General features: G+C 44.3%; 1 long non-coding RNA gene across 1 annotated transcript in view; it reads right to left on the reverse strand.

The window, feature by feature from the left end:
* Positions 1-20,028, reverse strand: part of LOC129528542 (uncharacterized) — a 33,429-nt gene extending 13,401 nt beyond the window's left edge. The window contains exon 1 of the long non-coding RNA XR_010131973.1: positions 19,976-20,028. This is a non-coding gene — a long non-coding RNA (uncharacterized lncRNA). The remainder of the gene's footprint in view (positions 1-19,975) is intronic.
* Between the last annotated feature and the right edge of the window lie 7,172 nt (positions 20,029-27,200).

Raw genomic sequence — 27,200 nt, forward strand, 5'->3', positions numbered from 1 at the left:
CCCCTCCAGATATACCAAACAATATCATGGGGGTGTGTACACTCTCTGTGATATTTGGAGGAATATCATCCTCTCCCCCCGGATGTTACAAATAATATCACAGGGGGGTGTACACACAGGGTGTTTATGATATTGGGAGTAATATCATCTTCTCCCCTTCTGCATATTTCGAACAGTATCATATGGGGTTCTACATCCCCAGTGATATTGGGGGTAATATCCTCTTTCCTCCTAGATAATACAAACAATATCACAGGGGCGTGTACACCCCCTTAACCAAATCACAGTGGGGTGTACACCCCCTGCTATATTGGGATTAATATAATTTTCTCCGCCCCTTGATATTATGAACAATATTACAGAGGGGTGTACACTCTCTGGGATATTGGAAGTAATAGCATCCTCTTTTCTTCTGGATATTACGAACAACTTCACTGCAGGGTGTACACCCCCTGCGATACTGGGAGTAATATCATACTCTACTCTTCCGCCATGGATATTACGGACAATATCACAGGAAAGTGTACACCCTCTGCAATATTAAGAGTAATATCATTCTCTCCCCTCGTGGATATTGTGAACAAGGGGGTTTACTCTCCCTGCAATATTGTGGGTAATATCATCTTCTTCTCTTCTTGATATCACAAAAAATATCACAGGGTGGTGTGATTTTGCCCCCTGCGATTTTGGGAGTCATATCATTTTCTCCGCCTTGGGATATTAGGAACGATATCACAGGGAGTGCACATTCTTTGCAATATTTGAAGTAATATCATTCTCTACCCCCTTAATATTACAAAAATATAACAGTAAAGTGTAAACCCCGTGTTTTAATGGTAGTAATACCATCCTCTTCCCCTCTAGATATTACAAAGAATATCACAGGGGGGTGTACACCTTCTGAGATATAGGGAGAAATATCATCCTGTCTTCCACTGAATATTACAAACAATATCACAGGGGGTGTACACAGCCTGAAATACTGGGAGTAATATAATCTTCTCCCCCCCGAATATTACGAACAATATCACAGGAGGTTTTGTACCTTCTGTGATATTGGGAATAATATCATCCTCTCCTCCTTTTATATTATCCCAGGGGGTGTGTACACCCTTTTCGATATTGGGAGTACTATCATCCTCTTCCCCACTGGATATTAGGAACAATATCACCGGGGGGTGTACACGCCCTGCAATTTTGGAAGTAGTATCAAATTCTCTCTTGCCTTGGATATTACGAACATTGTTACAGAAGGATGTGCATCCTCTGCGATATTGAAAGTAATATCATCCTCTCCCCCACTGGATATTATGAGCAATATTACAAGAGGGTGTACACACAGGTGTTAATTATACTGGGAGTAATATTATCCTCTTCCTCCTTAATATTACCAACAATATCACAGGAGGGTGTACACCCCTGTGATATTGGGATTAATATAATCCTCTCCCCCCTTGGATATGACAAACAATACCACAAAGTGTGTGTACACCCCATGCGATATGAAAGGTAATATAATCCTCTCCCCTTGGATATTGTGAACCATATCACAGGATAATGTACACCCCATGCGATATGGGGAGTAGTATTATCCTCTTTCTTCCTGAATATTGCAAACAATATAACAGGGGGATGTACACTCCCCGCGATATGGGAAGTAATAACCTCTCCTACATTGGATATTATGAACAATATCACAGGGGGGTGCACACCCCCTGTGATATGGGGAGTAGTATCATCCTCTCCACCTTTGGATACTATGAACAATATCACCGGCGGGGGTACACCCTCTGCGACATGGGGAGTAATATCATTTTCTCCTCCCTGGATATTATAAAAATTATCAAGGGGGGTGTACACCCCCTGTGATATGAGGAGTAGTATCATCTTCTGCTCCCCTGAATATTAGGAACAATGTCACAGAGGGGTATACAGCCACTGTGATATGAGGAGTAATATCATCCTTTCCCCCTTGGATATTGTGAACAATGTCACAGGGGGTGTACACAGAGGTTGTTTACCATATTGGGAGTAATATCATCACCCCCTCGATATTATAGAGAATATCACAGGGGGTTGGACACCACCTGCAATATTGCGAGTAATATCATCCCCTCCCCCTCTGGATATTATGAATAATATCACTGGGGAGTGTACCCCCCTAAGATATTGAAGATAATATCATTCTCTTCCCCTTTCAATATTACAAACCATATCACAGAAAGGTGTACACCCCCCGCGATATGGGGAGTAATATTACCCTCTCCTTCCCTAGATATTACAAGCCATATCACAGGGGGAAGTACACACCCCGTGATATGGAGAGTAATATCACCTTCTCTCCTCCTAAATATTGCGAGCCATATAAAAACCACTGCGATATGGGGAGTAATATTATCACAGGGGGGTGTACATGTCCTGAGATATTGGAAGTAGTTCATTCTTTCCCGCCTGGATATTATGAACAGTATCCCAGGGGTGTGTACACTCTGCGATATTGGGAGTAATGTCATCCACTACCCCCCTGGATATTATAAACAATATCACAGGGGGGTGTACACACAGGGTGTTTACGTTATTTTGAGTAATATTATCCTCTCCACCCCTGGATATTACTAACAATATCACAGGGAGGTGTACACCGCCTGCAATATAGGCAATTATATCATCCTTTTTCCTCCTGGATATTACAAACAATATCACAGAGGGCTGGGAAGTGAGAAGCGCCTCTGCCGGGCCGCCCCACCATCTGGAAAGTGAGGAGCGTCTCTGCCCAGAGTCCAACTGTCTGGGAAGTGAGGAGCACCTCTGCCCAGGCGCCCCACCATCTGGGAAGTGAAGAGCACCTCTGCCCGACAGCCCCAGTGTCTGGGAAGTGAGGAGCACCTCTACCTGGGGGCCACACCGTCTGGCAAGTGCGGAGCACCTCTAGCCTGCCGCCCCACCGTGTGGGAAGTGAGGAGCGCCTCTGCGGGGCCGCCCTACCCTCTGGGAAGTGAGGATCACCTCTGCCCAGCTGCCCCAACATCTGGGAAGTGCGGAGCGCCTCTGGCTTGCTGCTGCTCCGTTTGGGAAGTGAGGAGTGCCTCTGCCAGGCCCGCGAACCGTCTGAGCAGTGAGGAGCACCTCTGCCCGGCCGCCCCTTGTTCTGGGAAGTGAGGAGCGCCTCTGCCCGGCCTCCGCTCCGTCTGGGAAGTGAAGAACACCTCTGCCCGGGGGCCCCGCCCTCTGGGCAGTGAGGATCACCTCTGCCTGGCCCATGCACCATCTGGGAAGTGAGGATCACCTCTGCCCGGCCCCCGAACCGTCTGGGAAGTGAGGAGCGCCTCTGCCTGGCCACTGTGCAACCCTCCAATTGTGAAGTGGCAGCTTTGTGTTTGATCTTTCTGCCCTTCCGAAGTTTGCATTTTTGACATTAAAGTTTACTTTTATTTTTATTTATTTATTTATTTATTTATTTATTGAGACGGAATCTTGCTCTGTCACCCAGGCTGGAGTGCAGTGGTACGATCTCGGCTCACTGAAAGCTCCACCTCCCGGGTTCACGCCAGTCTCCTGCATCAGCCTCCCAAGTAGCTGGGACTACAGGCGCTGCCACCACGCCCAGCTAATTTTTTGTATTTTAGTAGAGATGGGGTTTCACTGTGTTAGCCAGGGTGGTCTCGATCTCCTGACCTCATGATCCGCCCGCCTCAGCCTCCCAAAGTGCTGGGATTACAGGCGTGAGCCACTACGCCCAGCCTAAAGTTCACTGTTAAATTAAAAAAAAATTATCCTCTCCCTTTCTGTATATTACAAACAATATCACAAGAAGGTTACACCCCTTGCGATATTGTAAGGAATAGCATTGTCTCCCCACCTTGATATTACAAACAATATCATATGGGGCTATACACCCCCTGCGATATTGGAAGTAGTATCATCCTCTCCCCTCCTGGATATTATGGACAGTATCACAAAAGGGTGTACACCTTCTGCGATATTGTGAGTAATATCATCCTCTACTCCCCTGGATATTACGAACCATATCATACGGGGGTGTACACATCGTGCGACATGGAGTGTAATAACAACCTCTCCCCTTCTGGATATTACGAACCATACTACAGGGCGGTGTACACCCTCCTCGATATGGGGGAGTAATAGGATTCTCTTCCGTTGTGGATATTACAAACTTTACCACAAAGGGGTGTACACCCCCTGTGATATGGGGATAATTACACCTTCCCTCCCCCCTTGATTTTACGATCCATACTACAAGGGGGTGTACACTCCCTGCAATATGGGGAGTAATAGCACCTTCTCCCCTGCTGGATATTACAAACCACAGGGGGGTGTACACCCCCCTTGATATGGGGAGTCATAGTGTAGCAGGAGGAGTCGCGGACAAAACCCCACAGACACCGAGGTAGTGAAGGAAGTGGCTTTTAATCAGCTGGAAGCATCGAAAGACTAGCGTCTCAAAATCCGAGCTTGTTGAGTGCACAATTTCTGTCCTTTTTAAGGGCTCACAACACTAAAGATTTTACATGAAAGGGCCGTGATTGATTGAGCAGTCTAGTGGGTATGTGACCGGGGCTGCAGGCACCGGTAATCAGAGTGAAACAGCACAGAACAAGAAATCTCACAATGTCCTTCCATACAATGTCTGGAATCTATGGATAACATCGGTTGCTAGGTCATGGGTTGAATTTTAACTATCAGGCTAAGGTCAGGCAGGCCCAGGCCTGGTTTCGGGTCTGGTTTTGGGTCTGGTGCCTGGCGCCGGGCTGCCTGCCTTTGGTTTCACTTCCTTGTTTCTTCTTAAAACAGGTACTGAGTATAAAATAATATAGAACCATATGGGGGGGTCTCTTTCTCTCTTCTTTCAATAGCACCCCCTCACCCCGGATATTACGAACCGTACCATAGGGGGGTGTACGCCTCCTGAAAAATGGGGAATAATAGCACCCTCTCTTACCCTGGATATTTCGAACCATACCACAGGGAGGTGCACTCCCCCCGTGATATGGAGAGTAAGAGTACCCTCAATCCCCTGGATATTATGAACCATACCACAGGGGAGTGTACATTTCCAGCGATATGAGGGGTAACAACACCCTCTCCGTTCCTGAAGAATACAAAACATACCGCACAGGGGTGTACACACCCCGCGATATAGGGAGTAATAGCATCCTCTCTCCCCCTGGATATTAGGAACCGTACCACAGCAGGGTGTACATGCCCCGCACTGTGGGAAGTAATAGCACCCACTCCCTGCCTGGATATTATGAACCATACCACAGTGGGGTGTACACCCCTTGCAATATGGAAAGTAATAGCACCCTCTTTCCTTCTGGGTATTAAGAACCATACCAAAGGGGGGTGTGCACTCCCTGCGATATTGAAAGTAATATTATCCTGTTCCCTTCTGGGTATTAGGAACAATATCTCACAAGGGAATGCACATGCCCTGTGGTATTTTGAGTAATATCATCCTCTCCCCTTCTGAATGTTAGGATCAATATCACAGGGAGGTGTACACCTTCTGCGATATTGGAAGTAATATCATCCTCTCCTTTTCTGGATATTAGGAACAATATCACAGAAGGTGTGAACACCCCCTGCTATATATCCAGTAATATCAGCCTCTCCCCTCCTGGATATTAAGAAGAATATCACGGGGAGGGGTGTAATATCATCCTCTTCCCTGCTGGATATTAGGAACAACATGACAGGGTGGGTGTACACTTCCTGGATAATGGGATTAATATCATCCTTTTTCTTCCTGGATACTAGGAACACTACCATAGGGGAAGTGTAACCCCCCTGCAATATTGGTAGTAATATCATCCTCTTTTTCCCTGATCATTATGAAGAATATCACAGCGGGGATGTACAATTTCTGCTATATTGAGAGTAATATCATCTTCTCCCCGCCTGAATATTAGAAACAATATCACAGGAAAAATACACACCCTCTGCGACATTGGGCATAATATCATACTCTTTTCCCATGGATGTTAGAAATAATATCATAGGTGGGGTGCACACCCCCTGCGATATTGGGAGTAATATCATCCTCACCACTTCTGGATATTACGAACAATATCACAGGAGGTGTGTACACCCCTTGCTACAATGGGAGTAATATCATGCTCTTTCCCCCTGGATACTAAAAACTGTATCACAAGAAAGGAGTACAAACCCTGTGATATTGAAAGTAATATTATCTTCTTTCGCCCTGAATATTAGGAACAATATCACATGGGGTGTCTACACCCCTGCGATATTGGGAGTAATATTATTTTCCCCTAGCCTGGATATAAGGAACAATATCACAGGAGGGGTGTACACGGCCTGTGAAATTGAAAGTAATATAATCTCCTCCCCTCTTGATATTAAAAACAATATCACCTGAGGAGCACACACCACCTGTGATACGGAGACTAATATCATTTTCTCCCCACCGAAATATTAAGAACAATATCACAGGGGGTGTACACCTTATGTGATATCCACCCTGTATATTAAAAACAATATCACAGGGGGTGTGTACACCCCCTGTAATATTCACAATAATATCATCGTTTTCTTCCCTGGATATTAGGAACAATATCACAAGGGTGGTGTACATCCCCTGTGATATTGGGAGTAATATCATCATCTCCTCCCATGGATATTAGGAACCATATCACAGGAGGGGTGTACAGCCCCTGCGATATTGGGAGTAATGCCATTTTCTCCCCCCTTGATATTAAAAGCAATATCACCAGGGGGAGTGCACACCCCCTGCGATATTGAGACTAATATCATTTTCTCCCCACCTAACTATTAAGTACAATATCACAGGGCGTGTTCACCCCTTGCCATATTGAGAGTAATGTCATCCTCTCGCCTCCTGGATATGAAAAACAATATCACAGGGGCGGCGTGCACCCCCTGCGATATTGGGAGTAATATCATTCTCTCCACACCCTGGATATGAGGAACAATATTACAAAGCAGGTGTACAGCCCCTGGAATATTCACAGTAATATCATCGTTTCCTTTCCTGGATATTAGGAACAATATCACAAGGGGGGTGTAAACCTCCAGCGATTTTGGGAGTAATATTATCCTCTCCCCCTCTGTGTATTGGAAACTCTCATGGGGGGGTGTACACCACCTGCGATATTGGGAGTAATATCCTCTTCACCCCTGGATATTAGGAACAGTATCACTTCTGGGGTGTACCTCTACTGCGATATCAGACATAATAACATCCTCTCCCCCCAGATATTAAGAACAATATCACAGGTGGAGTGCACACCCTCTGCGACATTGAAAGTAATATCATCCTCTGCTTCCCTGAATATTAGGAACAATATCACAAGGGGGGTGGACAACCCCTTCTATATGAGGAGTAATATCATCCTCTCCCTTCCTTTATATTAGGATCAATATCACAAGGGGAGATGTACACCCCCTGCAATATTGGGAGTAATATTATCCTCTCTTTTTCTGGATATTAGAACAATATCACAGGGGAAGTACACATTCCCTGCGATATTGCGAGTAATATTCTTTCCCTCCTCTAAATATTTGCAACAATATCACAGAAAAGGTGTACAACCCCTACGATATTGGCAGTAATACTATTCTCTTCCCCCTGGATATTAGGAACAATATTACAGGTTAAGTGTACACTCCTAAGATATTGGGAGTAATATCATTCTCTTTTGCTCTGGCTATTAGGAACAATATCGCAAGGGCGATGTACACTCTCTGAGATATTGAAAGTAATTTAATTATCTCCCCCCCCTCCCCCGGCTATTAGGAACAATATCACCGGGGAGTGTACACCCTCTGCAATATTTAGAGAAATATGATCCCCTTTTCCCCTAGATTTTAAGAACTATATTACAGGGGGAGAGTGTACACCCCCTGCGATATTGGGAGTAATATCATCCTCTCTCCCCCTAAATATTTGGAACAATATTACAGGGGTGGTGTTCACACCCTCCGATATTGGCAGTAATGTCATCCTCTCCTTTTCTGCATATTGGGAACAACATAATGGGGGAGTGTACACCTCCTGCGATATTAGGAGTAATATCATCTTCTTCCGCCCTGGTTATTCGGAGCAATATCACAGAAGGTTGTATAACCCCTGCAATATTGGGAGTAATGTCATCCTTCCCCCCACGTATATCCCAGCCTTGACATTAGGAACAATATTACAGGGGAGGTGTATATCCCCTGCTATAAGGGGAGTAATATAATCCTCTTTCTTCCTGGATACTAGGAGCAATATCACAGGGGTTGTGTACAACCCCTGCGATGCTAAAAGTAACATCATCTTCTTTCCCTCTGAATATTAGGAACAATATGATGCGGAAGGTGTACACCCCCTGTGGTATTGAGAGTGATATCATTTTCTCCTCGCTTGGATATTAGAAACAATATCACAGGAGGGCTGTACACCCACTGCGATATTGGGAGTAATATAATCCTCTCCCACCCCTGGATATTAGGAACAATATTAGGATATTAGGAAGGTGTACGCTCCCTGGAATATTTACAGTAATATCATCGTTTCCTTCTCTGGATATTAGGAAAAATATCACAAGGGGGTGTACACCCCCAGAGATTTTGGGAGTAATATCACCCTCTCCCCCGGATATTAAGAACAATGTTATTGGAAGTGTGTATGCCTTCTGCGATATTTGGACTAATATCATTTTCTCCCAACCTAAATATTAAGAACGATATCACAGAGGGTGTACAGCTCCTGCAATATTGAAAGTAATATCATCCTCTCCTTCCCTGGATATTAGGAACAATATCACAGGGCGTGTACACCTCCTGCGATATTGGGAGTAATGTCACCCTTTCCCATCCTTGATATTAGAAAAATATCACAGGGGGGTATACACTCCCTACACAAATTGAAAGTAATATCCTCTCCACCGCTGGATATTAGGAACAATATAACGGGGGGGGGGTTGTATACACCCTGCAATATTGGGAGCAACATTATTTTCTCCTCCACTGGATTTTAGGAACAATATCACAGTGTGGGTGTAAACCCCCTGCGATATTGGGAGTAACATCATCTTCTTTCCTCATGGATATTAAATACAATATCACAGGAGGGGTGTACACTCTCTTTGATATTGGGAGTAATATTATTCTTTCTCTTCCTTGATATAAGGAACAATATGGGAGGGGGATGTACACCACCTGCAATATTGGGAGTAATATCATCCTTTCCCTTTCTGAATACTAGGAACAATATCACAAAAAAGGTGTACACTGCCTGCAATACTGAGAGTAGTATAATCCTCTCCCTTCCTGGATATTAGAAACAATATCCCAAAAGGGATGTACACTCCCAGCGATATTGAAAGTCATATAATCGTTTCCTTCCCTGGATATTATGAAGAATATCACAAGGTGGGTGTCCACTTTCTGCGATATTGAGAGTAATATCATCCTCTCTCCTCCTGAATATTACGAACAATATCGCATGGAGGATGTACATCCCTTGCGATATTGGGAGTAGTATCCTCCTCTCTCCCCCTTGATATTAGGAACAGTATCACGGGAGAGCGGTGCACACACCCTGCGATATTGGGACTAATGTCATTTCCCCCCACCCGGACCATAGGAACAATATAACAGGGAAAGTGCACACCGCCTGCGATATTGGGGGTAATATCGTCCTCTCCCGCCCTGGATATTAGGAACAATATCACAGGGCGTTGCACACCTCCTGCGATATTAGGAACAATATCATGCTGTCCCCTTCTGTATATTAGGAACAATATCACAGGGGGTTTACCCCCTGTGATATTGAGAGAAATATTATCCCCTTCTCCCCTGTATATTAGGGACCATATCACAGGCTGTGTGTACACCCCCTGTCATATTCTGAGTAATATCATCCTTTCCCCCTCTGGATATTAGGAACAATATCATAGGCGTGGGTACACCCCCTGCAATATTAAGAGTAATATCATCCTCTCCCTCCCTGAATGTTAGGAACAATATCACAGGGGGAAAGAACCCCCTGCGATATTTGGAGTAATATCATACTCTCCCCACCTGTATATTCAGAACAATAACACAGAGGATTTATACATCCCGTGCAATATTGAAAGTAATAACATCCTCTCTCTCTCTGGATATTTAAAAAGAATATCAGAGGGGGGTGTCTACAATACACCCCCTTTGTATTGGGAGTAATTTTATCTTCTCTCCTTTTAAATATTAAAAACAATATCAGCGGGAAGGTTTACTCCCTCTGTGATATTGAAAGTAAAATCATCCTCTATCCCCTGGACATAAGAAATAATATTATGGGGAGGGTGTACATCTTCTAAGATATTGGGAGTAATATTACTTTCTCCCCTCCAGGATATTAGAAACAATATCACGGCGAGGGGGTACAGACCCAGCAATTTTGAAAATAGCATTATCCTAACTCCCACTGGATACTAAGAACAATATCAAAGGGGGATTGTACACCCCCTGCAATATTGAAAGTTATATCATCCTCTCTTCCGCTAGATATTAGGAACAATATCACAGGGGGTGTGTAAACTCCCTGTGATATTGAAAGTAATATCATCCTCTCCCTCCCTGGATATTGGGGCCAATATCACAGGAAGGTTGTATACGCTTTGCGGTATTGGGAGTAATATTATCCTCTTCCACCCTGGATATTAGGAACAGTATCACAGGGTGGGGTACACCCCCTGTGATATTAACAATAATATCATCCTCTCCTCCCCCTGGATATTAGAAACAATATCACAGGGATGCGTACACCCCCTGTGATATTGAAAATAATATCATCTTTTCCTCTGGATGTTAGGAACAATATCACACAGGGGGTTTACACCGCGTGTGATATTGGGAGTAATATCATTCTCTCAACCCCTGGATATTAGGAACAACTTCACAGGGGGAGTGTACACCCCCTGCGATATCGGGAGTAATATACCCTTCTCCCCTTGTGAATATTAGAAACAATATCACAGGGAATCTGTACATCCCCTGTGATATTGACAATAATATCATCCTCTCTCCCCCAGATATTAGGAACAATATCATAGAACGGGTGTACACCCGCTGGAATATTGGGAGTAATATCATTTTCTCCACCCCCGGATTTTAGAAACAATATCACAGAACCAGTGTATACGCCCTGCAATATTGACAGTAATATCATCCTCTCTTTTCCTGGATATTAGGAACAATATCACAAGGGGGTGTACATTCCCTGTGCTGCTGGAAATAGTATCATCCTGTGTCTTCCTGGATATTAGGAACAATATTACAGGGGGAATGTACACCCCCTGTGATATTGGGATTAATATTTTTCTTTCCCCTCCTGGATATTAGAAACAATATCACAGAGAGGGTGTACCCCCCTGCAATATTGGGAGTAATATCATCCTCTTTCGTTCTGGATATTAGAGACAATATCTCAAGGGGTGTGTACACCCCCTTCAGTTTTGGAAGGAATGTCACCCTCTTCTCTCCTGGATATTAGGAACAATGTCACAAAGAGGAATTACACACCCTGCAACATTGGGAGTAATATCATCCTTTTTCCCCTTTGATATTAGAAACAATATCCCAGCAGGGTGCACACCCCCTGTGATATTGGGAGTAATATCATCCTCTTCCCTGCTGGATATTGGCAACAATATTACGGAGTGTATGTACACCCCCTGTGATATTGGGAGTAGTATTCTTTCTCCCCATGAATTTTAGGAACAATATCACAAGGGGGGTGTACATGCCCTGGGATATTGGGAGTAATATTATCCTCTCACACCCTGGATATTAGGAAGAATATTACAGCAGGGTGTACACCCCCTGTGATACTTGGACATATCCTCTCCCCTTCTGGATATTTTGAACAATATGATAGGTGGTGTACAGCCCCTGCCATATGGGGAGGAATGTCATTTTCTCCTTTCCCGGATATTACGAACAATATCACAGTGGGATGTACACCCACTATGATATTGCAAGTAATATCATCCTCTCCCATTCTGAATATTCCACTTCCCCCTGGATATTATGAATAATATCCCAGGGGGGGTGTACACCCCCTGCGATATTAAGAGTAATATCAGCCTCTTTCTTCTGGATGTTGCAAACAATATCGCAGGGGGGTGTACACTCTCTGAGATATTAAGAGTAATAACATCCTTTTTTCCTGTGGATATTTGGAACAATGTCACAGGGGGTGTACACACTTTGCGATAGTGGGAGAGATATCATCCCCTCCCCCTCTTAATATTATGAACAGTATTCAAAAGTGTACACCCCCTGCAATATTGGGAGTAACGTTATCATCTTTAATTCTGGATATTACGATCAATATCACGGGGGGTGTACACCTACTTTGATATTGGGAGTAATATCATTCTCTCCCCCCCGAATATTGTGAACAAGATCACAGTGTGGTGTACGTCCCCTGCGATATTGGGAGTAATATCTTTCTTTCCATTCATGAATATTAGAAACAATATTACAGAGGGAGTGTACACCCCCTGCGATTTTGGAAGTAATATCATCTTCTCCACTTCCGAATATTAGGAACAATATCAAAGGGGGGGGGCGTACACTCCCTGAGATATTGGGAGTAATAGTATCCTCTCCCTTCCCTGGATATTATGAACAATATCACAGGGGAGTGTACACCTCCTGTGATATTGGGAGTAAATTTTCTCTCATTCCGGATATTATAAACAATATCACAGTAATGTGTACACCGCCTGCAATATTGAAAGTAATATTATCCTTTTTCCCTCTGAATATTGTGAACAATATCACAGGGAATTGTACACCCCCTGCGATATTGACAGTTATGTCATTCTCTTTCTCCTAGGATATTATGAACAATATCACAGGGTGGTGTATATCTTCTGTGAGATTCAGAATAATATCATCCTCTCTTCTTCTGGATATTATGAACAATATCGCAGGGAGCGTACAGTTTTTGTGATATTGTTAGTAATATCATCCTCTCCCCTTCTTAATATCACGACAATATCACAGAAAGGTGTACACCACCTGCAATATTGGGAGTAATATCATCCTCTCTACCTCTGGATATTATGAACAATATCACGGAGTGGTGTACACTTCCTCTTCTCCCCTGGGTATTATGAACAATACCACAGAGTGTTGTACACACCCTGCGATATTGGGAGTAATATAATCGTCTCGTCCCCTGAATATTACTAGCAATAAAACAAAGGGGTGTACACCCCCTGCGATATTAGGAGTAATATCATCATTTCCCCATCTGGATATTACGAACAATGTCAGAGTAAGGTGTACACCTTCTGCAATATTGGCAATAATATCATATCTCCCCTTCTGGATATTAGGAACAATATCATAGGGGGGTGTACACCCACTGTGATATTTGGAGTAATATCACCCTCTCCTTCCCTAAATATTACGAACAGTGACACAGGAGGGTTTTCACCTCTTGTGATATTGAGAGTAATATTATCCTCTCTCCCCTGGATATTACAAAAAATATCACAAAGGGGTGTACACCCTTTGTGATATAGGGAGAAATATCCTCTTTTTCCCTGGATATTATGAACAATATCACATAGGGGTGTAAACCTTCTGCGATATTGAGAGTAATATCCTCTCCTTGCCTGGATATTACAAACAATATCACAGGAGTTCTACACCTCCTGCCATATTGGGAGTAATATCGTCTTCTCCTTCCCTGGATATTATGAACAATATCACAGAGTGGTGTAAACCTTCTGCGATATTGGGAGTAATATCATCCTCTCTTTCCCTGGACATTATGAACAATATCACAGGGGGGTGAACACCCTCCCCAATAGGGCGAGCTATATCACCATCTACACCCCTGGATATTACGAACCATATCAAAGAAGGGAGTATACCCCCCGTGATATGGGGAGCAATATCACCCTCTCCCCTTTTACATATTATGAACCATATCACAGGGGGCTATACACCCTTCGCTTTATGAAGAACAATATCACCCTCTTCCCGTCTGGATATTATGAACCATATCACAGGGGAGTGTGATCCTTCCATGATATAAGGAGCAATATCACCCTTTCTTCCCCTGGATATTACGAACCATATCACAGGGGGTGTACACCCCCCCCGATATGAGGATAAATATAAATTTCTCCCCCCATGAATATTGTGAACCAATCCAGGGGGGTGTACCCCCACTGCGATATGGGGAGCAATATCACCCTCTAACCCCCTGGATATTACAAACCATATCACAGAGGGGTGTACACTTCTGGGTATTAGGAACCATACCACAGGGGTTGTACACCCCTCGGGTTATGAAGAGCAATATTTTCCTCTTTCCTCCTGGATATTACGAACCATATCACAGGAGGATGTACGTCCCCCGCGATATGGGGAGAAATATCACCCTTTCCTTTCCTGGATATTACCAATCATATCACGGAGGGTTTACACCCCCTGCGATATGGGGAGAAATATCACTCTCTCCTCCCCTGGATATTTCGAATCATATAACAATAAGGTGTACACCTTCCTCGATGTAAGGAGCAGTATCACCCTCTCCACTCCTGGATATTACAAACCATATTACATGGGGGTGTACACTCTCCACAATATGGGCAGCAATATTACCTTTTTCTTCCCTGGATATAAAGAACCATATCACAGAAGGGTGTACATGCCCGGCAACATGGGGAGAAATATCTCCCTCTCCCCTCCTCGGGTATTACAAACCATAACACAGGGGGGTGTACACACAGAATATTTACGATATCACAGAAGGGGTGTACACCCTTTGCGATATTAGGAGAAATATCATTGCCTCCCCTTCTGGATATTAGGAATGATATCACGGTGGGGGTGTTCATGCCCTGAGATATTAGGAGTAATATCTTTCTCTCCCCACCCCTGAATATTAGGAACAATATCAAACGGGGGTTTACACCTTCTGTGATTTTGAGACTAATAACCTCTCCGCCACTGGATATTAGGAAAGACATCACGAGGGAGGTGTACACCTTCTGCGATATAGAAAGTAATATCATCCTCTCCTCCTCTGAATATTAAGAACCATATCACAGGAGGAGTGCACACTCTCTGCCATATTGGGAGTAATATCATCCTCTTTCTTCCTGAATATTAGGAAGAATATCACAGGGAAAGTTATGCCTGTAATCCCAGGACTTTAGGAGGCCAAGGCGGGTGGATTATTTGAGGTCAGGAATTCAAGACCAGCCTGACCAACATGGTGAAACCCCGTCTCTACTAAAAATACAAAAATTAGCCGGGTATGGTGACAGGTGCCTGTAATCCCAGCTACTCCGAAGGCTGAGGCAGGAGAATCGTGCGAACCTGGGAGGCAAATGTTGCAGTGAGCCGAGATTGCACCATTGCACTCCAGCCTGGGCGACAGAGCAAGACTCCATCTCAAAAAAAAAAAAAAAAAGAATCACAGAGGGGGTGTATACACCATTCTATATTGGGAGTAATATCATCCCCTTTCCCCCTAAATATTAAGAACAATATCACAGGAAGCGTGTACATTCCCTGCGATATTGGGAGTAATATCATACTTTCTTCCCCTAGATATTACTAACAATATCACAGGGGGAGTGTATATCCCCTGCGATATTGAAAGTAATATCATCCTCTTTCTTCATGGATATTAGGAACAATATCACAAAGGTGGTGTACACCCCCTGTGATATTGGGAGTAATATCGTCCTCTCCCCTCATCGATATTAGGAACAATAACAGGATTGATATACACCCCTTGTGATATTTGGAGAAATATCATAATCTCCCCAACCTGGATATTAGGAACAATATCACAGAGGGGAGGACACCCCCTGGAATATTCACAGTAACATCATCGTTTCCTTTCCTGGATATTGGGAATAATATTATCCTCTCCACCCTGGATATTAGGAACAATATCACAAGAGGGGTGTACACCCTTTGCGATTTGGGGGGTAATATAATCCTCTCCCACCCCGGATATTAGGAACAATATCTCAGGGAGGGTGTATATCCCTCTGAGATATTAAGAATAATATCATCCTTTCCCCCATGGGTATTAGGAACAATATCACGACAGGTGTGTACAGCCATTGTGATATTGGGAATAATACTAATTCACCCACCCCCTCGGGATGTTGGGAACAATATCACGGGAGGGGGCTGTACAGCCCCTGCGATATTGGGAGTAATATCATCCTTCCGTTTCTTGGATATTAGAAACAATATCACGGGGGGGCACACTCCCTTCAATATTAAGGGTAATATCACTCTCTTTCTTCCTGAATGTTAGGAAAAATATTACAGGGGAATGTACACTCCTTGCAATATTTGGAGTAATATCTCCTCTCATTTTCTGGATATTAGGAACAATATCAAGGGGGGGTGTACACCTTCTGCAATAGTGGTGGTAATGTCATCTTCTTTTTCCCTGGATATTAGCAACAATATAACAAGGAAGGTGTACACCCCCTGCGATGTTGAAAGTAATATTATCCTCTCCTTTTCTAGATATTATGAACAATATTACAGGGAAGGTGTACACCCCCTGCGACACTGGGAGGAATACCATCCTCTCCCACCCTGGATATTAGGAACAATATCACAGGTGGGGTGTAGACCTCATGCAATATTGGGAGTAATATCATCCTCTCCCTCTGGATATTATGAGGAATATCACAGAGGGCTTACATACAGGGTGTTTAAGATATTGAGAGTAATATCATCCCCTCCCTAACTGGATCTTTTGAACGATATCACAGAAGGGTGTACACTTCCTGTGACATTGGGAGTAATATTATTCTTCCTCTTATGGATATTACAAATAATATCACAGGTTGGTGTACAGTCTTTGTGATATTGGGAGTAATATCATTCTCTCCCCCCGGATATTATAAACAATATTACAGTGGGGTGTACACCCCCTGTGATGTTAAGAGTGATATCATCCTATCCCCTCCTGGGTGTTAGGAACATTATCACAGAGGTGGCACAACCCCTGAGATATTAGGAGTAATATAATTCTCTCCCACACGGATATTACAAAAAATATCACAGAGGCTGTACACACAGGGTGTTTAGAATATTGAGAATAATGTCATCTTCTCCCTCCCTGGATATTACAATGAAGAGATAACGTCCATTACTGCTGCTACAGTGGAGGTACAACTGATGGTGTTTGCATTAGTTTCCTGCCATCTGCCATCATCCTTCTGGATTTTGAAGATACCAGACTGGTGAATTCCGTGAAAGAGATAAGTGGACCAACACTCATCTCGCAGAAGTTGGCAAGGAATACATCAATTTCCTGACCCTTGCCCTTAGGCCATTACTCTAACAGGGGTCATGGTGATGTTTCCAACCATGGGTTGTATGCCAGCAAGACCTTCACGGCCAACAGCTTCTGAAAGATAACAATACTCACCTTTGTTCAGTGCTCAGTTACCTAAGCAAATGATTGTAGGTCTTTTCCAAGGGAAGCTGGAGAATCCCAAAGTTGTATACTTCCCTTGGTTTTGCATGAACCTGCCTCATGAGAACCCAGTCTCTTTTTGAATTAGACCTCCTTGTGTGAGAACTGCCTCAGGTTTTAACTGGATGAAAGATGATGACTTTATATGAGGGCTGCTGACATCTGTTTCTGTTCCTCTTGATGATTTCTATTTCCTGTTACTGAAGGGACTCACTTGTCTGCCATTTATATCTGTTGTCCCTAATGAAACATACTCTAAGAGGTAAGTGCTAGATATTGCAAAGCAGTCCTCCCCTGATGCACTCTGGCACTGGTGCCAGCTCCTTATGCCTACCTTGCATTGATGGCAAAGTGCTGGCCTCTGCCATTCCCACAACTTCTCACCACTTTGTTGCTATGAATGGAGCCCATCTCTGTAACAGTGTGGCCTGCTTTAATGTCTGACCCATGAAGAATGTCCAGCACTTGATCCTAGCCATGCTGGTGTCCCTTTCACTGGGGCAGTGGTCATGGGCAGCCTTTTTTTTTTTTTTTGAGATGATGTTTTGGTATTGTTGCCCTTGCTGGAGTGTAGCAGTGCGATTGGGGCTCACCGCCACCTCCGCCTCCCAGGTTCAAGCAATTCTCATGCCTCAGCCTCTGGAGTAGCTGTGATTACAGGTGTCTGGCACAACACCCATCTAATTTTTTGTGTTTTTAGTAGAGACAGGGTTTCACCATGTTGGCGAGGCTGGTCTCAAACTCCTGACCTCAGGGGATTCACCCACCTTGGCTTCCCAAAGTGCTGGGATTACAGGCATGAGCCACCCTGCCTGGCCATCGTGGGCAGTCTTAAGGATGATAGTCAGCTCCTGGTTCTTCTTCTATAGTAGACCCAGTCCAAGATGCCCACTGATCGAGTTTGGATCTGTGTCCCCACCCATACCTCATGTGTAACTGTAATCCCCAATGGTGGAGGTGGTCCTGGTTGGGCCGTTGAGAATTGAGTGGATCATATGGGTGGATATTTCATGAATAATTTAGCACCATCCTCTAGGTGCTGTCTGGTGATAGAGTTCTAAAAAGATCTGATTGTTCAAAAGTGTGCAGCACCTCTCCTACCACTAGCTCCAGCTCTGGCCATGGAGGCTGAGCCTGATTCCCTTGTGCTTTTTGCCATGACTCTTAAGTTTTCTGACGCCTCCCCAGAAGTTGAGCTGATGGCCAGCATCATCCTTTTTGTACAGCCTGTGGAACCATGAGCCAATTAAACCTGAGTTTTTATAATTAATTACCCAGTCTCAGGTAATTCTTTATAGCAATGCACGAAGAGACTAATACATGCACTTCTGAACCATGTTATTCTTTACCCCAAAGCTATACATCCGTGCAATTCTGTGCTGATCCTAACCACCTGCAGTGAGCCCACACTCCTCAGGTTCTGGGCAAATTTTTCCACCAGCCTAACCTCACATCCAATGCTAGCCTCAATTTTGCGATCTCAGGCCACTCACACTAATCTAAAACTTGCCGCAAATTCAAAAGGTCCCATCACTCTCAGGATGACTATTCAGATAGTAACATTCATGGAACTAAAAAAAATCACTGGGGTGGGGATCACATCCCGGCATTTATAGAGTGACTACATCCCAGACGTGAAGAAAACTGAGGAGGGAACCCCAAGGGCTTGAAAGACCTTGCCGAGTGTGGAGCCCTGAAGTGCGCATACCACCCGGTTGTCCCCCAGGGGCCTGGGAACCTTGCCAAGTGTGGAGTCTCTAGAGCAGAATCCACACCGCTGGGGAGGTGGATTTCAGGCCAGAAACCTTCAGGGACCTGGAGTCCCAACACATGCTAAAAACAGGGATAGGGGCACAGATACGAAAGATTTTGGAGTATTTGGAGCCCAGAAGAGAAAACTGAAGGTGGCAGCGTGGAGCGCTCAGAAGATGGCGGAGACCATGGAGCCCAAAAAATCCAGAAAAAGAGGCGGGGACAGGGGATGGACCTCAGAAGCATTCAGAACGCACAGGGCTCCCTCCAAGGTTGCTTTCACACTGCCAGGGCTTCCTCTGCAGCTGCAGAGCTGCACTTTTCCTCTGTCCCAACCAAAATATGTCCCTTGAAGTTCTCATCTCCCATGGACTGGATCTGGATCTGGGCCTCATTTATCCAGCGGCCTCAGTCCTCAAGGAGGCCATTGTCACTCTGCTTCCCGATAGAGTCCTCTTAAGTTAGTAAATGCCCCTCCAGGGACCCATGGTTTGTCCTTTTTCCTCCCTGAGTCTTCTCCTTCTGAGGGAGGAAGTTTTCGAACACCCCCAGGATTTACTGCCAGAATTTCACCCTCTGAAACCTCCTCCTTCCCTAGACCCAGTCCGGCTCCTCATCCTCAGCCCCCCAGACCCCATGGAGGTGTCCCATGCAATGGGTTTTTTCTAGATTGACAGCCTCCCCTCCTCAGCGCACAACCCAGAGACTCACTGTGTCCTGAGCAGCGAGCCACCGCATAAACAGCCATGAGACTTCACTCCAGCCAAATAACACTTTATTTTTGTAGTTTCAATGCTTTTCTTCCCCGAGGAAAGGGAGGAGCTCAGGAGAACAGTGTCATCAAAATTTCCTGGTGGTTGTTTAATCACAGCAGCAGAGTAGGTCAGGAAACTCTTCCAGATTACCCTCTTCCTCCTGAAATTAAAGGAAACATGCACGACTCATGAACTGATAAGGTTTCCCAACAATTGTGCGAATATCCTGCTGGATTTATGAGCTGAAAGTAAACCTGAATGACTTGTGCTGCTTGTCCAGGCATTATCTTCTTCAGGAAATATGAGATGTTGTTTGGAAGCATTTCAGAAGCAAGGGAAGCTGCTTTGTTGAATACATAGATGAGCATCTTCTTGATTAGAAACTTCAACCCAGCGATTAAGGGTCTCGTTGCTAGTTTTGAGACATATGTCATTAATTGGTCGGCAAACCATTTTTTTATCACATCCATCAGAAAATCGACCACTTTCTCCACTAGCATTTCCATGGCCATGCTCATTATAAGTGAAGTAAATGAGCTCACAAAAAGTGTAATGAGTGTTCTGTTGGTTTCACGTAAAGATATATAATGGTGTCATCCCTGGAGAGCGTGGCCATTTTATGGGAGGTGACGTGGAGGGGGCGGGCCAAGATGGCCAATTAGAAGAGGCTGCCTTCCACTGAATTAAAGTCTCAGTGAATTTCACGATAAGCACGTGAACTGAAATATTCAGGTTCTCACATTGGGACTGACTAGGCAAACAACTTGACCCAGGAGAACAAAGAAAACAGGGGTGGGTGATGAACCACGCTATATTGGAACAGAGCCAAAGGAACCTTCTCGCACAGCCAAGAGAAGCCGTGAGTGTGTGACCCCGCCCCAGGAACCATTTTTCTCCCATGGATCTTTGCAACCAAGAAATCAGGAGATCCTCCCATGAGCTGAGTCACAGGGGCCTTGGGCCTGGTACACAGGGCTGTGTGGAGTGTTGGCAGAGCAGCTGCTCAGACACAGACCGAGACCCAGGAGGTTTATACAATCCAGCCTTGAGAAACCAGGAAAGGTGGGAGTTCCGTTGGTACATTCCCCCAGGAAGGGGGCTGAATTCAGGTGTTATACGAGTTGTTAAGAAATTATTTTGGGCAGACAGGGAGGAAAAGCGGTCCTTGGGAAGTTCTGTTTCTTTTTAAAGCAGCTCCAGAAATGAGTCTTGTCTAGCAGGAAAGTCCCGGCTTTTAGAGTTCTCCGGTAACCTTGATGTGCAGATGCCGGCCATTAGAAACTGGGTCCACCCAAACATAGCGATTCCCGCCCTCTTCTGGCCCTTGCCCCCACCTGTGCCTGGCGATATGGCCACCCCCATATATCCCCATGTGTGTAGGAAATCAGGGTGTCCGGCACGTGCATATTCAAAGGCTAGGGTGGGAGGGCCAGTTTTTCCGTGGGCCACATAAATGACATGCCTGGTCAAACCAATCCCCTGAACCCTATGCAAATCAGACACCGCGTCTTCCAGTTTCTTCGTATAACTCATTGGTATCCACAGCACTCCGGGTTTCCTCTTTCGGCTTTGGAGCCCCCCTTCCTCTGTCTCAGTATGGGGAGCTCTTCCTTCGTTCTTGCCTATTAAACTGCACGCCTTAAAGTCACTGTAAGTGTGTTTGTGTCATTTTCTCCAATTCCATGTGAGACATGAGCCCTGGTGTTCCTCCACTCATTACAGGGAGCCTCATGCTGTGGTGCTCCTCACATATCACAGGGAGCCAGAAAGCCTCATGCTGTGGTCCCCATCTTCACAGCACTTCTCAAGTCCCACGGGCTTGGAATACCAGCCAAGCAGTGGCAAGATAGCGAGCCAAGTGCCTGAGACTACAGAGTTCTGAGTGGTTGGGGTGGCCACCATCTCTGTTTCCGTGGACTCAGACAATCTAGCCTTTGGCCTCCAGGGAGTCCGGTTGGTCTGGAGCAGGAGGGGTCCCCCACAAGGCAGCACTGCTGCTGTGCCTGATGGTGGCCAGACTGTTTCTTTAAATTTGACCTTGATTCATCCCTCCTCACTGGGAAGGTCCTCCCTGTTGGAATTTCAGGAACTCCAGCCAGGTTTATAGGGTTGGTGGGAAGCCTGATCTCTTTCTGGGTTGGAGGTCCTCCGGGGATGGGCAGCTGCCATCTTTGTAATTGTGGACTCAGCCTTTTCAGCTGAAGCAAATGAAGAAAGCTGGGAGCATCACATTTCCTAACTTTAAAATATATTACACAGCCATAGTCACCAATACAGCATGGTACAGGTATAAATGTAGACACACAGATTGATGTAACAGACGAGATAACCCAAAATGAAAGCCACACATTCACAGGCAACTGATCTTTGACAAAGCTGACAAGAATATGCACTAGGGAAAGCACACCCTTTTCAATAATTGGTACTGGGATAATTGCATTGTCATATGCAGAAGAATAAATCTGAACTCCTATTTCTTACCATGTTTACAAAAATCAATTTAAAGTGAATTATAGACTGAAATGTATGTACTGAAATGGTCAAAATATGAGAAGAAACTTACAGAAAACTCTTCTGGTCATTGTCTAGTAAAGAGTTTATGAGTAAGACTTCAAAAGTACAGGCAAAAAACCAAAAAGAGACCAATGCAAATTTAAACCAAACTAAAAATTTTAATTAAATTAAAAAGCCATACACCATTTTTCTATCTCATCCCTAAGAAAATGGACCACGTCATCCACTAGCATTTCCATGGCACCTTCATTATAGGCGAAGTAAGTGAGCCCATGATAAGTGTAATGAGCCTTCTGTTTATTTCAGGCGAAGTTAAGTAATGGATATTCCTGGAGTGGTGTGGATTTTACAGAAAGTGACTTGAAGGGGGCAGGCCAAGATGCCCAATGAGAAGCAGCTGTCTTCCCCTGAATGAAAAGCGGTGAATTCAGCACCTTGAACTGAAGTATCCAGGTTCCTACATTGGGATTGATTAGGCAAATGACTTGACCCAGGAGAAGAAACAAAGGGGGTGGGTGATGGTGCACCCAGTATCAGCACAGAGCCAAAGAAAACTTCACCTACAGCCAAGAGAAGCAGTAGTGAATGCACAACCCCTACCCACAAACCATGTTTCTCCCATGCATCTTTGCCATGCATGGATCAGAAGACCCTCCCATTAGCTCATGCCATAAGGGTCTTCAGTCAGATACACAGAGCCTTGTCGAATGTTGCCAGAGCAGTCGCTCAGACACTCACAGAGACTCAGGAGTTTTATATACTTGGAAAGCTGGGCAAGGCGGGAGTTCCATCTGTACATTCCCTTAGAAAAGGGGCTGAATCCAGGGAGCCAAGCAGCCTCATTCTGTGGGCCCCACTTCCACAGCACCTCTCAAGTTAAGACCCACTGGCTTGGAATAGCAGCCAACCAGTGGCAATCGGCTGGAGACTGCCTGAGACTACAGTTTTCTGGGGAGGTGAGGGCGGCCTCCATCTCTGTGTTTCCATGGACTCAGACACTCTAGCCTGCAGGCCCCAGGGAGTCCAGGTGGTCTGCTCCCCCACAAGGCAGCACAGCTGCTGTGCCTGATTGTGGCCAGACAGATTCCTTAAGTAGGACCTTCATTCATCCCCCCTCACTGGGTAGGGCCTCCCTTTGGGAATTTCAGGGGCTCCAGCCATGGTTATATGGTCAGTGGGAGCCATGATCTTTTTCCGGGAAGGAGCCCTGCGAGGAGGGGCAGCTTCATCTCTGCAGTTGTCGACTCAGCCTTTCTGAAGCAAATAAACAAAGCTGGGAGCATCACATTTCTTGACTTCAAATTATATTACACAACCATCATCACCAATACAGCATGGTAGTAGTATACAGATAGACACACAGATTGATGTAACAGACTAGAGAGCCCAGAAAGAAAGCCACACATTTATAGCCAACTGATCTTTGACAAAGCTGATAAGAATATACGTTGAGGAAAGCACACCCTTTTCAATAATTGGTGCTGGGACAACTGAATTGTCATATGCAGAAGAATAAACCTGGACTCCTATTTCTCACTATTTTTACAAAAATCAATTGAAGATGAATTATAGACTTAAATACATGTACTGAAATAATAAAAATGTGAGAAGAAACCTAGAGAAAACTCTTCTGGTTATTGTCTAGTAAAGAGTTCAAGAGTATGACTTCAAAAGTACAGGCAACAAAACCAAAAATCAACCAATGCAAATTTAAACCAAACTGAAAATTTTAATTATATAAATTCAAAAGCTTTACTGAAACAAAAAGCTGCTGCACAGCCAAAGAAATAATCCTCTCAACAGAGTGAGCAGACAAACTGCAGAACGGAAGAAATTATTTGTAAACTTTTCCTTTGACAAAAGACTAATACCGAGAGTAAACAAAGATCTCAACTACAACAGAAAATTCCAAAGAATCCCATTAAAAAGTGGGCAAAGGACATAAAGAGACTTTTTTATTTTTTATCTTATTTATTTATTCATTTGTTTTTTTGAGACAGGTCTTGCTCTATTACCCATGCTGCAGTGCAGTGCCATGATCTTGGCTCACTGCGACCTGTGCCTACGGGGTTCAAGCAATTCCTGTGCCTTAGCCTCCTGAGTAACTTGCACCACAGGCGCGAGTCACAGCACGTGGCTGAATTTTTGTATTTTTAGTAAAGACGGGGTTTTGCTTTGTTGGCCAGGCTGATTTCTGCCTCTTTGCCTCAAGTGATCCATTGGCCTCAGCCTCCCAAAGTTCTGGGGTTACAGGCATGCGCAACTGCACCTGGACAGGAGTCAGTTTTTAAAAGAGCACATATAAATGGCCAAAAGATATTTCAAAGAAATGCTCCACACCATGAATCGTCAGAGAAATGCTCATTAAAACCACATTGAGGCTGGGTGCGCTGCCTCATGACTGTAATTCTAGCACTTTGGGAGGCTGAGGCAGGTGTATGACGAGCTCAAGAGACTGTGATCATCCTGGCCAACATGGTGAAACCCTGTCTTTACTAAAAATACAAAAAATGAGCCAGGCATGGTGTCACGTGCCTGTAGTCCCAGCTACTCGGGAGGCTGAGGCAGGAGAATCGCTTGAACCCGGGAGGTGGAGGTTGCAGCGAGCCAAGATCACACCACTGCACTCCAGTCTGGCAACAGAGTGAGACCCCGTCTCAAAAATATCAACAACCACCACAATAAGATATCTTACTCCAGTCAGAATGGGTATTATGAAAAAGACAAAAACATAACAAATGTTAGTGAGAATGTGGAGAAAAGGGGAAATCTTAGGCATTGTTGTCGGGAATGTAAATTAGCACAGATTTTATGGCAAACACTATGGAGATTTCTGAAAGAACAAAAAATATAACAACTACTCGGTCCTGCAGTTGCAGTACTGGGTACCTACTCAAAGGAATAGATCAAAATGCACACAAATATTTGCTGCAGCATTATTTACAGTAGCAAAGACATGGAATCACCCTACATGTCAATCAACAGAAGAATAAATAAAGAAAATGTGGTATATATACACACAGGAATACTATTCAGTTATAAAACAGTGAAAATCATGTCTTTTGCAGCAACCTGGAAGGAACTGGAGGTCATTATTTTGGGTAAAACAAGCCAGGCAGAGAATCCCAAATATCACATTTTTCAGGACCGGCAGGGTATTTCACACCTGTAATTCCCATGCTTTTCGAAAACAGTATAAGAGAATTGCTTGATGACTGGGTGACACAGTGAGACCCTATCTCTACCAAAATAATATATGTATGTGTGTATATATATATATATATATATATATATGGAGAGAGAGAAATCAGCTGGGCATGGAAGCTGGGACTACAGGTGCGTGCCACCACACCCGGGTAATTTTTTTGTGTGTTTTTAGTAGAGATTGGGTATCAACAGATTGCTCTGAGTGGTCTTGAACTCCTGAGCTCAGGCGATCTGCCCTCCTTGGCCTCCCAAAGTGCTGGGATTACAGGTGTAAGTCACCACTCACAGCCTTCCTTCCTTCCTCCCTTCAGGTGATTGTTCAGATGCCACTTATTCTTGGAGGATATCCCTGATCAACTTGTAGAATTAGCGGGAACCTTATGGTTGACACACTTCCTATGTTCCTCACCTGCTTTCTTTTCTTATGGAGGACTTACAGCTGTCTGAAATGCAGCATGTTTCTTTCTTGATTGCCTTTCTCTCCTCCCGAGAATATCAGTTGCACGAGGCCAGTGGCTGTTTCTCTCTTTTCTAAGTCTCCTGCAACCACCGTTAGCATACACATAGTGTATCCTTAATATCTCCTTGTTCAAAAGGTGAATTTCTTGAAGCTGGAGGGCAGAGGTTGCAGTGAGCTGAGATTGTGCCACTTGATTCCAGCCTGGGCGTAAGAGCAAAACTTGGTTTCTGGCTGGGGGGAAAAAGGATAAATTTCTCTATTCATGAAAAATTGGACATTGGGAATCAAGTATAGCCACCTTAGTTTTTCAGTGATAATTCCAGCCCTGTCAACTTGTAGGAATCATGTACGATGGGTCCCTTTGCTGGAGGCTATTGCCGTGTAATAAAATATCCCTAATTAGTAGGAAAGAATAACCATCATTGATTTGTGCTCACAAATGCTGTGAACCAGAGGTTCTGATGTGCGATCTCAGCTCACTGCAACATTTGTCTCCCAGGTTCAGGCTTCTCCTGCCTCAGCCTCCCAAGCAAATTGGATTACAGGCACGTGCCACCATGCTTGGCTAATTTTTGTATTTTTAGTAGAGACAGGGTTTCATCATGTTGACCAGGCCAGTCTCAAACTCCTGACCCCAGGAGATCAGCTCGCCTCAGCCTCTCAAAGTGCAGGAAATACAGATGTACACCACTACACCCACTCTTAAGTTTTTACTTATGAATAATAACACTGACAGTGTTCTAAATTCTCTAAATGGTCAAATGGATAAAGAAATAAGACCCAACTTATGGTGCCTTAAAGAAATCAACTTCATCTATAGAGACACTGAAAGGGAAATGAAAACAGGGAAATGGAAAAGGATATTTCATGAAGTTGGAAACCAAAAAAGTGCCAGAGTAGCTATTCTCATATTAGATAAAATAGACTAAAATCACAGACTGTAACAACAAAAGACAAGGAGGGTCACTAGTTAATGATAAAGAGATAAATCGGCAAGAGG

This window comes from Gorilla gorilla, chromosome 20 (genome assembly GCF_029281585.2).
Source record: "Gorilla gorilla gorilla isolate KB3781 chromosome 20, NHGRI_mGorGor1-v2.1_pri, whole genome shotgun sequence".
Lineage (NCBI taxonomy): Eukaryota > Metazoa > Chordata > Mammalia > Primates > Hominidae > Gorilla > Gorilla gorilla.